At 40.8% G+C, this 16,909-nt stretch overlaps 1 long non-coding RNA gene across 1 annotated transcript; it reads right to left on the minus strand.

The window, feature by feature from the left end:
• Positions 1–12,908: 12,908 nt before the first annotated feature.
• Positions 12,909–16,890, minus strand: LOC135423424 (uncharacterized). The gene is made up of 2 exons (XR_010434817.1): positions 13,709–16,890; positions 12,909–13,133 (listed from the first exon to the last, which is right to left on the minus strand). It is a non-coding gene; the product is annotated as an uncharacterized LOC135423424 (long non-coding RNA).
• Between the last annotated feature and the right edge of the window lie 19 nt (positions 16,891–16,909).

Below are 16,909 nucleotides of genomic sequence, written 5' to 3' on the forward strand. Positions count from 1 at the left end.
AGGAAGTATGGAGAAAGAAAAAATAACAGCCCTTTATTAAAGGATACATGTGTATTGGCAGAACAACAAAAGAACACAAAACCAACCAAACAATAATCCCGTACCCAAAAATCCCCTTCAAAAAGGGAACAGTTCAGTACTTTCTGCCTTTTGGAGCAATTCTAACCACGGCCAGCAGGGGGCGCTGTCGGACCCGGAGGAGCAGAGCCCCCAGTTGCTCGGTGTTGGCCGGCAGGGGGCGCTGTTGGGCCCCGGTGTGTGGGAGAAGCCGAAAATGGAGATCCGCCCTCCCACTGGGAAGGGGAAAGGGAAAAGGGGGAAGAGGGGGTTCTTTCCACGAAACTCACGCTGTCTGTGGCTGGCTGTGGCCAGGATTTCCCCGTCTTTGTTGATGGGCACACGCCGCTGCCAAACACGGGAGTGGAGGAGGGAAAGGGCGACCTCCTCCCCAAAAGGTTCCTCCGCAGGTGGGTCAAGCCTCTCCCACGAAGTCCGAGCAGGTCTGGGCTGGGGGCAGCACAGGGCGCAGGAAAAACAGAGACAAACCTGGGGCCAGAAAGCATCCAGATGACCAGGCCGGAAACAAAGTGAACCTCGGACCCCTCCAACACACCTCAACAGGGCAAAAGTGAAGTGCCTCCCCTTTCCGAGGAGAGAAGAAAAAAAATTTCTCACCTCCCCCCCCCCCCAGAGTCTTCTCAGGGCTATCACTCTGAAATGTGCTTCCTTTGTGTGTGTCAATCACCCTAGGCAAACACCTTCTCCCTCCCTCCTTCAACATCTTTTCTTTCACAGGATGCAGGGGAAAGAAAAAAACTCCCCTTTGTTTTTTTAGAACAAGTAAACCTATGACACCACAAAATCCTAAAAAATCTCACGAAATCCTTAAGCTGGGATTTGACTTAATAGACTGGGAATGTTGTTTAAAGGGTTAATTTATTTACTGCCTCTCTAAAAAAAATTATGTAGAGAATTCAAATTCTATTTATTCTAGCCATGCAAAGAGCTTAGGGAGTATCTGATAAAAGATCTAATGAAATGTATATAGTATTGAATATTGATAATGCATTCAATTTTTAAATAAATTACTTTTTTTTCAGTGGATGCATACTTACAGATCATCATAAAATTTTTTCTTCCCCCTCTCCTTACTGTCCTTATCTGCCTTTCCCACTCCTTCCCTTATTTTTAAATACCTCCCACATTTCCTGCCCCTCATGCTCCCCCTCCCTCCCACTTCCATCTTCTCCACCTTTTTTTGCACTATTTTCGTTTTCTTCATTCTTTCTTTTGACATCCCATCCAGGATCTATGAAATAATTCCTTCTGTACTGTTCATTATTCCCCACCTCCATACAATATCCGAAATACTATAAATGTCTGCCTGCATCTCTCGCTTCCTTCTCAGAGCCTCTTCTTGTCCCCTGTGCCTCAGAACGCTTTCTGCACATGCTGCATACCCTGCAATCTTCTCCTATTTTCCCTCCCGCTATTCATTCAAGCTCTTGAAGCCCATCCAGTTTCTCCTCTGTACTCTAGCTCTTTTTGCTGCCAGAAAACAGTTTAGTTCTCATATTTCTGGGCAAGGAAACAATCTCCATTTCCTATCTCACTTCCTGGATACTGTTTCACCATCAAATGTCTCTGCCCTTTATATTCAACCCCTCTTCCCTCTCAGTCCTAGCAGTTCTTGAATTTCTGTCTTGCTTTCTGCCATTTAGAAGTTCAGATATCACAGCATCATTTATCCCTCATATGTCACTGCCTCTTTTATTTGTAACTAATCCAATGTCAAATATAGATAACCAACCTATCCCAAATTCCTCCCAGAGTAGACAGTTTTTTCTACACAAATTATTTACAGGTCCAGTGTCATCGTAGAATAAGGAATGGTATTTCCCCCTCTCAAAGGTGCAGCTGAAAATCCCATTCAATACAGTTTCATGTTCTGTGGTGCTTTGCATTTAAATCACAAAAGAGATTTTCATTAGCATGTTGGCCAAGTTAAAATCCTTGGAGAACTAGCAGTTATTTTCCCTGAATATCTCGGGTTTCCCCCATTTCCTCAACCGTCTGTCAATGCTTGCTCCCTGTTGTAAATACCAAACATTTTTTAGGTGATAACTGCTCTTTTGGTCAGTTCTGTTAGAGCCTTGTACATAATTTTGATCATAATTTCATTCCAGTGTCCCAGGTCCCTAAAACCATGGTCAACCTTCTCTTTTTTTCCTCTAGGAATGTCTACTTTACAGCTTATATATTTAACCTTTAACTCAAGAAGGGAATTCTCTGCTAGATTTTTCTGAGATGACAGAAGTCATATGTGGCCTGGCTGTTTGCTGCCTTTTTGAAGAATTAATTAAAGCAGTGCTTGCTTCAATTCTCTAATAAAGTAGCAGTATTCCTAGATATAGTATAAACTTTCATATTCAAGGGGGGAAAAAAGAACATTTCACTTGGGCTTACAGTTAACTCCTCTAGTCTAGACTTCAAAGTGAGACTGTATTTATGAGATACAGTAAGTCCTGAGGGCTCTTAGTCTGAAAGTCACTGATAAAGTCTCTGAAAAGCAAAGAGTGTGGAATCTTCCCTTTTTCTTAGAACAAAGTTATGATTCATGATCAGCAAGAAGGCTAAAATAAAATTTAAAAAAAAAATCAAAAAGAAAAAGAGTGATTAGAGAGTCCAGTCACATCAGATCTACCATATTAAAGTTCAAGTTGTTAATTCTGAGTGAAGGTAAATTCTGCATTGTCTCCTAACAACTGCTGAAGAGATCTTATCCAAACTGCTGTCATTATGGACAGATATTAATCTCAGCTTCTTAGAAATGTATCTGTAACAGTATCCAGGGATGAACCCTATGTTATTTTTCAATGCTGCCAATTCTACACTTAGGATAGAAACCTGAAGATTAAACCTGTCCATCATCTATACTCGTGATCGCTGCAGCTACTTGTTGCTCAGGATTGCCCTCTTTATCTAAGAGGAAGCTTCTGGTAGGTCACAAAAACCAGAGAGGTCTTCAAATAAACCTGGTCAGAAAATTCCTGTCCTTCAGCCCTTTTCCTTTGCTTTGATATACCAACCACAGGGAGAGGGAAGTAGGAATGTTCCTGGATGGTCTCTACAGCACACACACACACACACACACACACTTCAAAAGAAGCAATCCTCCCTGCTTACTCACCAGTTACTTGGTCAGGGGGCAGCTACTGCCGTTATTTTATAGCACAAAGAGGTTGTACAGCATCAAAGAGCATGACTGATTATTTTCATTATTGTCTATACAGCATGTAGCAGGCTGCTGCCAGCTTGTAAATTCTAAATGCTAAAAAGTAGTTTTGATTATATTTTATTATTGGAAGAACAGTCCACTCTTCTTGGAAACATTTCCTCCTTCTCTCTCCTCCGAGACACCCATAAATAATTTCAGTCTTTTCAGGACAGGGATTTCAAAGTGCCCTTTCAATTAAAAAGTGTTTTTACTAGCTTGGGTGGTTCTCTGGTTACAGTTTGGTTTTCATAGCTCTATTTTTAGGAATATGGTAATCTGAAACTACAAGGGAGGGAATACCACTGGTTCTTCCAGCAGCTGGAGATGAAGCACATTCCAGGGTTAAATGGCTCTTGGTTAATACTTGCAGTAAGTTTGTCTATAATTGTTCTAAATGCCTCAGAAATGTCTGCATAAGTGGGAAGATTATGGTTTTGTGGTTGTTTGGAGTTTCTGAAATCCCCTTGTTCCACTGTGCTGCATCTGGGAGTCTGCTAAAAAAGATAAAATACAACTGAAATTTGACATTTCAAAATATACGGCTGGTGCAAAATTTCAGGAGTAAAATTGGTGTGGTGCAATTCAAGAGAAAAAAGATAGCTGCAATTCTTCCAGATGTGCTGTCCTCAAGTACACTGCCATAGACATTCAAGATCAAACACTTCTCAGTTAGCAATAGCTTCAGGATGGATGTACCTGTATTCTCCCTCCTTCCACACTGGGCAGAGGTATACAGCATGCATTATGCTTGCTCACTTGCACAACCCCAAGAGACTAAAGAAGCCCTGAAAGATAGGAAGAAGAGCAAATGATGAAAGTGCATATGGACAACTTATCTTGAAGGTTGCTGTTTACAGAGTGGATCTGTGCACAGACTGCCATGCTCACTGTAAGCCACAGGCACAGACAAAAGAAGAAAAGATTTAATTATTTTCAAATAGAAGGACAGAGCTTGTTTGACATCCCAGGAGTGACACGATGCCTTGTCCCTAGAAATGAAAAGTCTCTGAAAAAATATCAGTAGGTTAATAGTTTGATTTTGATGAAAATCTGATTTAGCACAGGCAGAAACTGTCCGAGAGAAAAAAAAACCACACCAATTTCACTTATTTAGTGAAAAAGTCTACACCCACTTTTTTATTTGCTTTAAAAAAAACCAAACAACAAAACCAAAAAAACCCAAACAACAACAATAAAACAGCAATGTGGATGACTAGTGCTACAAAAAAGAATTAAGCTAAACTCATACTGAGGAAGGTAGAAGAGAACAATAACTTTTGAAAAGTTTTGAAACTCTACATGGGACAAATCAAACCCAAAAGACCAAGCAAAACTCTCAGCAGTGTAACAGCAGTCACAATCTCTACTGTCAAATTCCCAACCTGATCTACTGCAGAATTACCCTCAACTCAGTTCAGTCAGTATAAATAAGCAAGACAACTGAAACTATGATTTATATTTCTCCACTTTTCAATTGTTCGTTTTGTATGCCTTCAGGTAAGTTGGGCAAGACTCTGCCAAACTTTTACATTAAATGCTCCAAGAGAAGAAGGGAAAAAATAGGAAAAATGTTTTCCGCACTTAGGTAGATAGAGAGATAGATGGATAGAGAAATAGATGGATAGAGAAATAGATGGATAGAGAGATAGATAGGTGCTGAGCAGAGATAGAGGGTATATGACACGGAAATGCTCAGTTGCAAAAGGGAGGAGATGAGGTAGGTGTGACAGGTAGAAATGTAGGTCTGCTGACCCAGTTTTAAAGCTGAATATATATCTTTACCTAGGTCAGCAAACAGAGATCAAAACAAGACTCTCCAAAACCTTGTTCATAAATTAAAAAAAACTTTTCTGCCCTAGTGTATCAGTTGTATTCAATACCAGTCATGTTTTATTTTTACTGTATTTTTACTGTTTTTGCAGCATATTACATAATACTGTAGGCACTACACAGAGACCCTAAGCCTAGCTTTATGCTAGAAATTGTACAAATACATATAAGGAAATGCTTTTTCCTTCAAAGAACTTGAATCTACTGTTGCTTATAAATTACATTTTAAAAAAAAAAAGGTGAAGAAGACAAAATCATGAACAGAAGTATAATAATCATAGAGCCAAGTGAGCAGCGAGGTTTGACTTTGATATTGCTTATGCTGGAATAAATTTGGAATGACCAGAAGTCTTAAACCAGTTTAAAAGCTGCATCAATCAGGAGAAAAAGACAGGAAATTCTGGGATTTCTGGGAACTAAGGAAAAGCCACAAATGCATTTTACATCGTAAAGAGAGAAAAAGTGAAGTTAAGAAATGATGCAGGGCTGAGAAATAAGATGCTGCCACTTGTTCAGGAAGCATTTGAGATGCATTCAGGAAGCACACTGATGCCCTTGCTATGAAGTGAACCTGGATGAGACCAGAAGGGACTTCATATAAGCAAAACCAGTTGGAAAATTGGAAAAAAATTAATTGGAAAAATTATTGGAAAAATAGCGTCTTGAAAGTCCATCAAGCTGGGAAGAAAAGGGAAAAAGGAATAAACTAGCACAATAACATAAAACAGAAAATGTGATGGTAGGCCAGTAAAGGTGCAGCTCAGAAGGGTTAGAGTCTTCCCATTTTCCTCCCCACACTTCCCATATGGTGTTCCCCAGCAAGCCTCCCCACAGGTCTGACTGCTGTTGGAGAGACCTGAAAGACACTACCTGGAAGGAGGATAAGCCCAGCAAGGGCTCCCAGGCCTCACATGCCCTCTTCCCAGGAAACCAGTGCCCAGTCAGCCAGCTGTTTTGCCCACAAGCACCTTCCCAAGTGAGGATGGGGAAAATAAAATTTCTCATAGGTGGTCCCTACAGCCAGTAACTGAGATTGTCAGTGTAAGTGACTGACTGCAGGAAAAATTCATCTCTGGATTACTTTGCTATTTCTTAGGGTGGCATGAGCCACACAGCAGTCAAAATGTCTTTCAGGTGTGGCAGGAAAAGAAGTTACTTGGTGGAATAACTGAAGACTTGGAGGGGATGCAAGGAACCTCTTCTTGTCTGAGTTTCACTTTTGGGTTTTTTTCACTTTTAATGAGATGACAATATAATGGGAGAAACACAGAAAGTCTGTACACAACAACCAAGCGCAGGCACGATCAGTAAGATAAAGCTGAAGTAACGGGACTGTATGAAAAAAAGATTCTAAGTGGATTGATTTTTTCCCCCCTATGTTGCCCAGTGATAAAATGAATACACAGACAAATGAAAGTGAAAGGCTTCAGGACAGACATAAGGAGTAATTCTAAAATTTGAACATCCTTCTTGTACCATCTTGTACCATCTGATTTTCATGACGGAGAGGAAAAATTAATTCCTGCTGCCTAAGTGAGAATCACCAAATTAGGTATATTGTTTCTGTCATTTTATTTTATTGTGATGTGGCTAGAAGAAGAAATCAATAAGTAGACACTAAAAATGTACATCTCCAGAGAAAGCTAATCAACCTATTATTGACTTACCTACAGTTATTTTTTGAATAGAAAAATACCAAGACAATTTTCAATACTCACATATCTTGACTGAACACAAAGCCTTGGCAGCACATAGAAGAGCCATCACAGTGCCAGAAAGACAACAGGAAACAGCTTTCACTGGGCAGAGGTCACTCCTAGAATACAATACTTCACAGCTAAGGACTCACTAAGCACTTGAAAGGAATATAGAACTTGCATTATATTTTCACCTCTAAATACTATAACCAAAAAAAAAATGCAAATGTATTTTGGAAAAAGTTTTTTAATATTTACATGTTTGATTTCAGTAATATAAATGCTTATCCAAAGTTAGATGCTCACTCACCTGAAACTTTTTGCATTTAAAGTCTTCCTAGCAGGACACCATCAATGTCCACAACCAGAGTGGACAAATCCTGAGAAGTTATGAGTAATGCAAGAGCCCACTCACACTGTACAACTCCCAGGACAATGCGTTATGTACCATTTAACATTCCCGAGTTTTTCTGCAGGGCAATGATTTCATCTGCAGTGCATCTGCTCTCTGTCTGCTGGAATAACTCACCTCATTCATTCAGAGGATATTTTCTAAAAACAGAGCTGCTCTCACGTCTCAGTTTAAGGACAAATAGCCCTTTTAAAAACAAATGTCTGGCCAAAACTCTTATAGTAATTGCAAATGTTATCCCATAATTTAAAGGAAAGATCTTTACTGAACAAGGCTGTTTCCCCTCATATGCCAAGAAGACTTTTGGTTAATTTTCCTGCTTCTCAGATATTTTGTATTCATTTAAATTTCAATTAAAGAATTATTAGAATGTGTAGAATTTGCTTCCTAAATTAAATAGTAATTTTTTGCAATCAGTATAACCTAATAGATCAACCTCAGGTCCAACTTGATTTTCTGATGCACTCAACTTTATTGCTCAGAGTGGAACATATCTTAATATAGCATTCAAGTTTCCTTTTTCTCTACAGATCAGATCAGAACAGTAAGCTGGCTTACAGAATTAATCCTCAGAATCAAATGAATCAAATGACTGCTTATTGATTTAATAGATGAGGGGGTTATTTGATTTTGAAAATGTTATTTGTAATTGCTAATCATGTTTTTATCTGTGCCCATTAGTATTTTTATAGTGCAAAATACATGAGGGGTAAGTCATCTTTAATAGATATAAAGAACTGCATCATCTACCACCTATACACCTAATCTCTCGTCATGTGCAGTGCTGAAATTCCAAGTAATCCAGTATTTCCAATGGCACTCACAAATAGTACTGGTGAAAATGTGTACATATCATAGTAAGTGTAGTAGCTTACTTATCTGGAGGAAAGCCTGTATTAAAAACTACCAAAAGAAGTTGGAAATAAGTATCTATTCTCAGCCTGTAGACAGATGTTGATCTTCTCTGAAGATTCATGTATATCCATGGTGGAAGAGGGTGGACACGGGAACGTGACCTTCCACCTGCTGTGGAGGCTGTCACCTCGGCAATGTTGTTCTCTCTGACTCAACAAATACCTGCTACTGTGCAAAACAAAAGTTACTGCGGTACTCCCTAAAGCAGTTAAAGCCTTGTTCATTTTATCAAGCTTTCTGATACCCCTTAATAAATAAATTTCACAATAAGTAGGATTTTCAAAAGCATTTAAATTACATTGACAGTGTAAGACTCTAAATCCCATCTTGCCTAGACTTGTCTTTGTACAGAATCTGTTATGATGTTTTAAAGAAAGAGCAAATGAAAGAGATCTGTTTTTTCGTAGTTTAAGTTCTAGTCCTCCATGTGAAATTCTGAATAAAATGTGTTCCCAAGAGGTTTACAGCAAAGGGGTTTATAGCAAAGCCCCAGGGTTTACGGGAAAACCCCTTGGGGAGACAGTTACTCATAAATTCCTTTCCCAAACACAGAAATGCTAGCCAACAACATTAATATAATTCAGACTTTCACATGCTGGTGGATGTATTAGCTGATGGTATTTGAGCTGCTTTGAAATGCTGCCTGAGCCTACAGATGCTGCCTTTAAGCATCAACACCAGCTTTGTCAGGTGGCAATAATTCCACTGCTGCTGCATTCAGGAACAGTTATGTCTTGCTGTTAAGGCTGCTCCATCCTGGGCCGGTTGCCTGAGACTTTCTCATACAAAATACTTGAATCAAAGCCCTTGTCTCCCACCTTCCTGGTATTTAAATAAAGCAGCCTTCCTCCACAATCTGCATCCTTCTGATGTAAAAAGAAAAAGCAATCGTGTAACATTGGCTAATTCTTGTGGTTGGACTGCTTTTTCAAATATAATTTTCTATAGGAGACATGTGCAGAGTGCCATTTTTCACAAGGAAATGGCACAATCCAAGAGCATAATCACAGTGGTTTTTTGCTCCATCTACCTGTCTCTTCATCTTTCTGTGAGTCTCCAACACTTATGATATCAGTTTCCAATTATATTATCATATTGGGTTTATGAATCCAAAGGTTGAATGAATTGTATGTACTGAAAATTGTATCTACTGAAAAACTTGTTCTGTTCTCTAATTTGGCAACCCTAAATATGATTCAGAGTTTAAGTTCACAAGTCTTTAATAGTTTGTTTCTTATTTTGACAATCCCACCAAACTGTAAGATTTTTAGTCAACCAGTATTCGTACAGTTCAGCTGTACTCATCTGCAAACTACTTAAATTCATGTCCAATAAAGTGTAGCCTGTGGCAAAGCAGAATGTGCCTAATTTGTAGCCAGAATTTCCTCAAAGATTTATCAGCAGTCTACGTTGTAAATACATGCTGTATTTTCAGCAGAAAGCATTGTTATTCTTATAGTACTGGAAGCTCAAAGAACCACCTGCCCACACAAGCTATCAAGCAAAGGCCTAGGGAAAAGCTGACCTTGTAGCCAAGAAAGTGTTACTTGCCTTGAACCCAATTTAGTGATAGCATAGAGTAGACGTGGCAGTTCTGAAGACCACTGTTGGATTCCAAATTTTAGATATGAGAAAAGAAACTGCTAAACAGAAAACCCTGAGTCACAGAAGCTGGGGAAAAACCCTTTTTAGTAACTTCATCGCTGTGGATTCTTCCTGCCTCCTCCAGCAGGATGGAAGAGACTCCTTGCATGATGTTATCACATGCCCTGCCCAAGCCAGAGAGACCATACCCTGATTTGATCAACCTATACAGAAGACCCATGGTGTTTTATCTCTCCTTTTGTGTTACCTGTCCCCCCTGTAAAATCCCCCAAGTTAAAGCGGGTTTTTCCCATGAGGCAATTCCTAAGACCCCAAGATTTGTCAAACCTGGTTTTTCCCTTACCTCACCTCTGGAAAGTCCTCAATTGTAATAGAATGAATATGCAAGCCCCCTGTTGAACATGTAAACCATGAACTGCCACGGCCCGGGGTGGAAGTAGGAACACAACAGCATACAGGGGTTCAGACAAGGTGGAAGGTCTGGAGCTATTGCCTTTATTAAGGGACTACACTGGCTTTTATAGGGTTCGGAGTGGAAGGCACTGGAACATGAGTGGAGCATGGGACAGACAAGGGAATGAACCAACGATGAGGGAAAATGATGTCAGCACTAGCCAATCACAGGGCTCTGAGCACGGTGGCAAACTGCGGCCAGTCAGAGCAAGGGGCAAGAACATGAGGGGACGAACAAGTCTGAACATGTCTGGGGTACAAGGTAATATATAACATGCATTAACAAAGTCTGTAGTCTGTAATAATAAAGTCTATTTCCAATGAGGATATAGGTAGCAAAACTCGAGGCCACTGATGTCCTTGGTGCTCCCTCAGTGACTTTCATACAGCTCACGCCATTTTCTGAATCTTTCCCATTCATCATCTTCAACAGCCACAATGAACCCTTTAAATATGAAGTTGTGAACCCAATAAAGGATTCCAGTTTTCTGCCTCCCCTGGGATTGTGATAGCTTATTGACCTCTGCAGACCACAAAAAGGAGGAGGGAATGAAAATAAGGGGCAGTGGCAGATGGCCAATGTCCCTGATCAAACAGATGAAACAAGGTCTGCAGAGTACCCAAGAGCTCCTGAGTGTTCAGCCTCACAGGCTCAGGGCCGGATTTGAGAAAGGCTGCTGGTGGCCTTGAGAGAAAGAGAACAGAGGTCAGCAAGGGCTATCCTGCTTCACAGGATGCTGCTTTTAAGCTGAAGCTCTTGCCCTTGGTTCCTGCCTGAGGTGTCCCAGCTACACCTGTGCCTGGCCAGGGACCATTTATCTGGACCACAATCCTGACACTGTGTATTGAGGTTGTCCCTGCATCCCAGTGGAGATATGCCTGATGATGGGGACTCCAGCGTATTGGAGGCCCCAGCTGAGGAAGTAAGGAGAAATAAAAAATAAAAGCCCTTTATTAAACGGTACATGTGTATTGGCAGAACAACAAAAGAACACAAAACCAACCAAACAATAATCCTGTACCCAAAAATCCCCTTCAAAAAGGAAACAGTTCAGTACTTTCTGCCTTTTGGAGCAATTCTAACCATGATTGGCAGGTGGTGCTGTTGGATCATTGGAGGTGCAGAGCCTTCAGTTGCTCGGTGTTGGTCAGCAGGTTGGGCTCTGGTGGTCACCGCGTGGGGCCCCAAAATGCGAGAGAAGCTGAAAATGGAGATCTCCTCCCCATCGAGAAGGGGAAAAGGAAAAAGAGGGAAAAAACGGGGGTTCTTCCCACGAAACTCACGCTGTCTGCGGCTGGCTGTGGCCAGGATTTCCCCATCTTTGTTGATGGGCACACGCCGCTGCCAAACACGGGAGTGGAGGAGGGAAAGGGCGACCTCCTCCCCAAAAGGTTCCTCTGCAGGTGGATCAAGCCTCTCCGACGAAGTCCGAGCAGGTCTGGGCTGGGGGCAGCACAGGGTGAAGGAAAGCAGAGGCAAACCTGGGGCCAGAAAGCATCCAGATGACCAGGCCGAAAACAAAGTGAACCTCGGATCCCTCCAACACACACCCTTTCTCCATTAGGGCAAAAGTGGAGTGCCTCCCTGTTAATGTTTACCTTGGCTGAACGCCAGGTATTCACTGGGCCTGCGCCCAACCTTCCTTGGGAGGGAAAGGGGAGGAGGAAAGCGGGAGAAGAAGGGAAAAACTACGAAAACTGTAACTGCCAAGAAAAACAGCTTTATATGTACACAGAGAGAAAAATAAACTTATAAAACTATATGTACAGAGAAGAACTAACAACAAAGATTACTTCCTCACAATGAACACTCTTCTCCCCCGAAGAAGCAGCCCATCCACCACCACGCAGTTACCTGGAAGAGAAGAAAACCCTTACTTCCTTCCCGTCTTTTATATCTGAGCTGACGTAACATCTGATGGAATATTTTACTGGTAAAATATACACTGGGTGATCTATCCTAGTTCTGTTTCCCTCTCAGAGAGGGTAATAAACCCATTACACTCCCATTTCCGAGGAGAGAGAGAAAAAACCCCCAAAACTCATCACCCCTCCCCACAGTCTTCAAAGGGCCATCAGCTTGGAATGTGGATCTGCTGGTTAGTTCTTTTGTGTGGGTCAATCATCCAAGGCAAAACTACCCTCCTCTGCTCAACATCTCCCCTTTACAGCAATGCAGAGGAAAGAAAAGTTCCCTGCCTGTTTTTTTAGAACAAGTAAACCTTGTAGGTCACTCCATCCCTGCTTTTCCTTTGAAGCGGTGTGGCAAGATGGAACTGCTACTCATCCTTACAGAGGAGTATCTATATCAAGCATCACGAGGGATTCCCCTGCCCTCTTCCTTTTAAAAACCAGCTGTCAAGTGGACTGAAAATCTTCCTTTAATTGTCTGGACAGTCTGCTAAACAGCAGCAGTCTGCTGCTGGTGTGCAACAAATGGAGTTGGATTTTTTTTGCAGCCTGTCTCAACAAATCCATGCTTGTTTTGCTTTAGGAGCCCAGCATTTTCCCTGCTACCAGCTTGTCTCTGCTTCAACTATACACTTTCCTGTCTTTTAATGCAACACCTTATGAATCTCTGTCCTTTTTCCTTCAAAATGTGGATAAAATTGCAACCTGATCCTTTAATTATCAAGTTGGAGCTGGGTAACGCTCTTCTGGTCATTCTATGACAATATCTCTAGCACTTCACAAATAATTTAGTAAATCAGACTCCACATTTCATCTATGTCCAGCCAGGTTTATTTGGTTGTTCTTTTCTTTTCAGATCAATATATGTATAAATGAGTTTATGTATAAAGCAGTTTATTACAGTGATCTGCTACCCAATGCTGAAGACAATGTGTCTGCCACCACTGAAGTTTATTCTGGAGGTGCAGTCTGCTTGTAGACTGTGTAGAAATTAGCATATTGAAGACAGAAACTCAGCTGAGATTTCCATTTACTGCCATCAGAGAAAACATCATATAAATAGCTGAAATGATGTCCCTTTAAAAAGGTACACAAAACAACAGTTGAAAACATTGAAAAATAACTTGCAATATGACGAAATATGTTACTACACAATAGTGAAATATAAGGAAGCACAGGCACTGTTTTCGATAAAAGGAACTGGAAGTACCTTAGCTATACAGTTTCCAGATTTTATCATATCAGGTTTACTTGCTTTGGCTCTAGCTACCTCTTCTGAACAAAACAAAAAAAACCCCAATCCACCAACCAACAAAAAACCCACAAAACTCACCTAAATCTGCATAATAGCACAACAAATTATATGTAATATTAAAATAAAAACTATATATATATATGTACACATGTATATATATATATGTATAGCTGTTGGGAACAAAAACTGTTGTTGTTCCCAGAGTGCCCTTCGGGACTTCAGAAAGCACTGGTATATGGTCAGTGCAGTATCTTGTGTTCAGTTTGAAAACAAGGAATATTTTTTTCAAACTTTAAAACACACAGAAAACCACCTGGGGAAAAAGCATAATTTGTGAGCAAACGTTATGAAACCTTTGAAGTCTTTGTGCTCCCTCTTGCATTTGGAAATACTGGTGCTATGCATGTACTGCAAATGTGTTGCCAGCTGTCAGAGACACCCGATACGCGGCATGCCGTGATCTACATACTTCGTATATGTGGCCTGAAATAGGGGTGAAGGAAAGCAGTAGAGAAACACAGTGACCCAAGGGATCAGATTTTAAGCTTTTGGCTTAGGAGAACGTGTTTACACACCAAAATTAGACAATTTTATTCTGCAGAAGTCAGAAGAGTATGAGTAGCTTGTGCTATCCCTGGTGCATGATTTAAAAGGTGCTCACCTTGTAATAGTTTATCCCCTCACAGCAGAATAAGCTGTAGCAGTTTTAGTCTGTCCATAAATGGTGTGTGCGAGGAATTGCACCATGTAGCTCTACTGGAAAAGAAATTGTAACCCTACCACCTTCCATTCTTCTCATGTTGGTATAGCTATGTGTTGATCAAGACTTAAGAGGGGCAGCAATTTGCCAGGGCTGAGAGTGACCGTGCAGATAACAGAGAAAAGCAAAACAGTCATAGAAAAAAAAGATCAAAAAGCATCACGATTGACTCAGGTCTTAATAGTTAATACATAAAACATGCCAATACTTTAAATGAAGGCAGATATTACTCAGTTAAGCAGCAGTCATGAAATCTTTTTCTAATTCAGGAAGTGCTTAAAACTGATCAGGGAATTGGAGTATGTGTTTTTTTATGGTTTAGTGACTGAAAATGATGATACAAATGAAACCACTGAGCAAGAAAGTTCATTTCAGGTTAATGTACAAACACAGCTCAAAAAACTCAGGGCTCCATTATCTTATAAAAGTAATCACAGCATTCATCTCTACCTGATGCAGCATGCTTTTCTAGTTAAACAGCCTTACAGATGATGAGCATAGCTATAATTTTTCAGTAATGGAGTCACTGTTCACAAATTTAAACACAATTGTAAAAAAATCAGTTCAGGAAATACATACTTTTCAGAACTTGTAAGAAGAGGAAAGTCATTAATTAGAAACATAGGACAGTCCATCCTGCCATCAGAGCTCAATGTTTGTCACTCAAGGTATGTCCTTGTCACACTTCTGTTCACTCAAGGGTACCTTTCATTAAGAGGGAGAAGAAATGATAGACAGGAAATCACAATTTTCTCTTTTAAAAAAATTCTTTATTCACTGCTAAACACATCTAGATGAAATATAGGGTGAAAAACTCTTCATTTTTACTGATCCAAACAGCATCATACAAAAACAGCCATACAGAAGGTAGGGGCAAGATCTGTCCTCACCTGCACAGCCCTCATTGCCCTGTGCATGTTCCAGCTCGCTGTGACAACATAACTGCAAAAAACCCTTTCCTCCACTGACTACGTTGTGGCCACATCAACTTCTAAATGCATTTAAAGCAGCCCATTTATATCAGTAGAAATGTTTGGTTGTCATGGAAGGGCATTTGATGCAAAGGCAACATCCACTCCTCCAAGCGCGCAGTCCCCGGCAGCCTCCCAGCCAGGGGTGCAGAGCCGCTCACGCGCAGAATGTTTGGCCCAAACAACGGCAGTGTCTCATGCACACAGGCCCGATTTCAGGTCTCCCCTGTTGTCCTTGCCATCCTAAACCATCTTTTTTTTTTAACCCCATCTTTTTCCATTCCAAGTGCCAAAAAAAAAAAAAAAAAGGTAAGGACAGTGTTATTGTAACATGATGCTGAGGGCATGTGCTGTACACAATGAGGGCATGTAGGGGTTGAGATGATGTTGGGATAGCAGTGGAGGGCTGGGAAGAGAGAGAGAGCAAGGAGCCAAATCGAGTGCAGTCTCTACTGCCATCTGGAACAGCAACTGAGGTAGAGCCTCCAGACACATCCAAGTTTTCTCCTACAGAGAACCAGCTGCTTTGATCCAAAAGACAAGCTGGGACTGAAGCAACATGTGTGCAGTGTGCACGACTGGGCACAGACACAGGAATGAAGCAGAAATCTAAGGCAGATGCACCCGATTGTAGACCCCCACAAATCCGTAGTGGGGGGACAAACTTGAAGACAGCAATGTAATGGAAACTGAACCTGGAAAAATTCAAACCAAAGTGAGAGAAACACGGTAAGGGCAGAATTAATTACTCATGGGAAATGATATATTCATTGTAACTGTAACTGGTTCAATATTATTGAGTTCCTTCTAAGAGTAACGCAGTGGAGTGATGGGCAGAGGATAACAGTTTGTGACAGAACTAAGGTAAACACCTGCCACTGAAGCAGCCTTAAAAACCAATTATTTAACTACATAGGTTTGCATCCGTCTTCTATAAAATTTTATTAGCTTTATGTGACACTAAATAACTTAAGAATGCCTCCACATTTGAGAGAAATTCTAATCTATCACCATTCAAAAAAAGGACATTCTGTTTTTCTCTGAAAATCCCCTCTGCCAACATGCTAATCATGTTATTGCTGATCCACGAGAGGTGAGGGGGTGGAGTAACCTAATACAATGAGAGAAACATGAACCAGTGAGTATAACACAAGGCACAGACATGCATTCTCATAAGCCTCATTTCACATTCAATATAACTGCTCTGTTTTACTGACAGTTTAAATCATAATGACAATGAAACTGAAGACTCCTACTGACGGTAATATAACTATCCAGCACTTTCTTCATTTCTTTGAGCAGCCTGAATACATTCAGAGTAATAAATAAAAATGTTTGTGGTTGGTGAGCCAATGCAAGGTTGCAGATATTTATTATTTTTTAAAAATAACATTTCTTTCCAACCTTCAAACAAGCTAATGTTCCAATCCACTTGGATGCATAGGGGAATCAGGTTCTAAAACATTCCCGTAAGTGAGATTAAGGCCCAAATGAGCCCAGATGCTGGATCCCAAAATGACAACTTTATTTTGTAACACAAAGGAGCAGAGAGAAAGAAGGGACATATAAAAGTTAGAAAAGCTAAGGGTAACTGTTAAAAGCACAGGACAGGAGTTACCACCACCACGAAGTGCCACTGGCTTGCAAGCTGGTAGATCTCCATTGCGCTTCTACCACGGTTGCCTTGTAGCCTCCAAGAAACAAGCTGAACTGGCAGGGTAACAGAGTGGCAGCAGCTCCTGCAGCAGTCCTCTAGCACCCCCCCCCGGAGTCACTGAGCACAGCCTTAAATACCCTCACTGTGCTGGCCAGTTCACCAGTAT

This window comes from Pseudopipra pipra, chromosome 1 (assembly GCF_036250125.1).
Source record: "Pseudopipra pipra isolate bDixPip1 chromosome 1, bDixPip1.hap1, whole genome shotgun sequence".
Taxonomy (NCBI): Eukaryota; Metazoa; Chordata; class Aves; order Passeriformes; family Pipridae; genus Pseudopipra; species Pseudopipra pipra.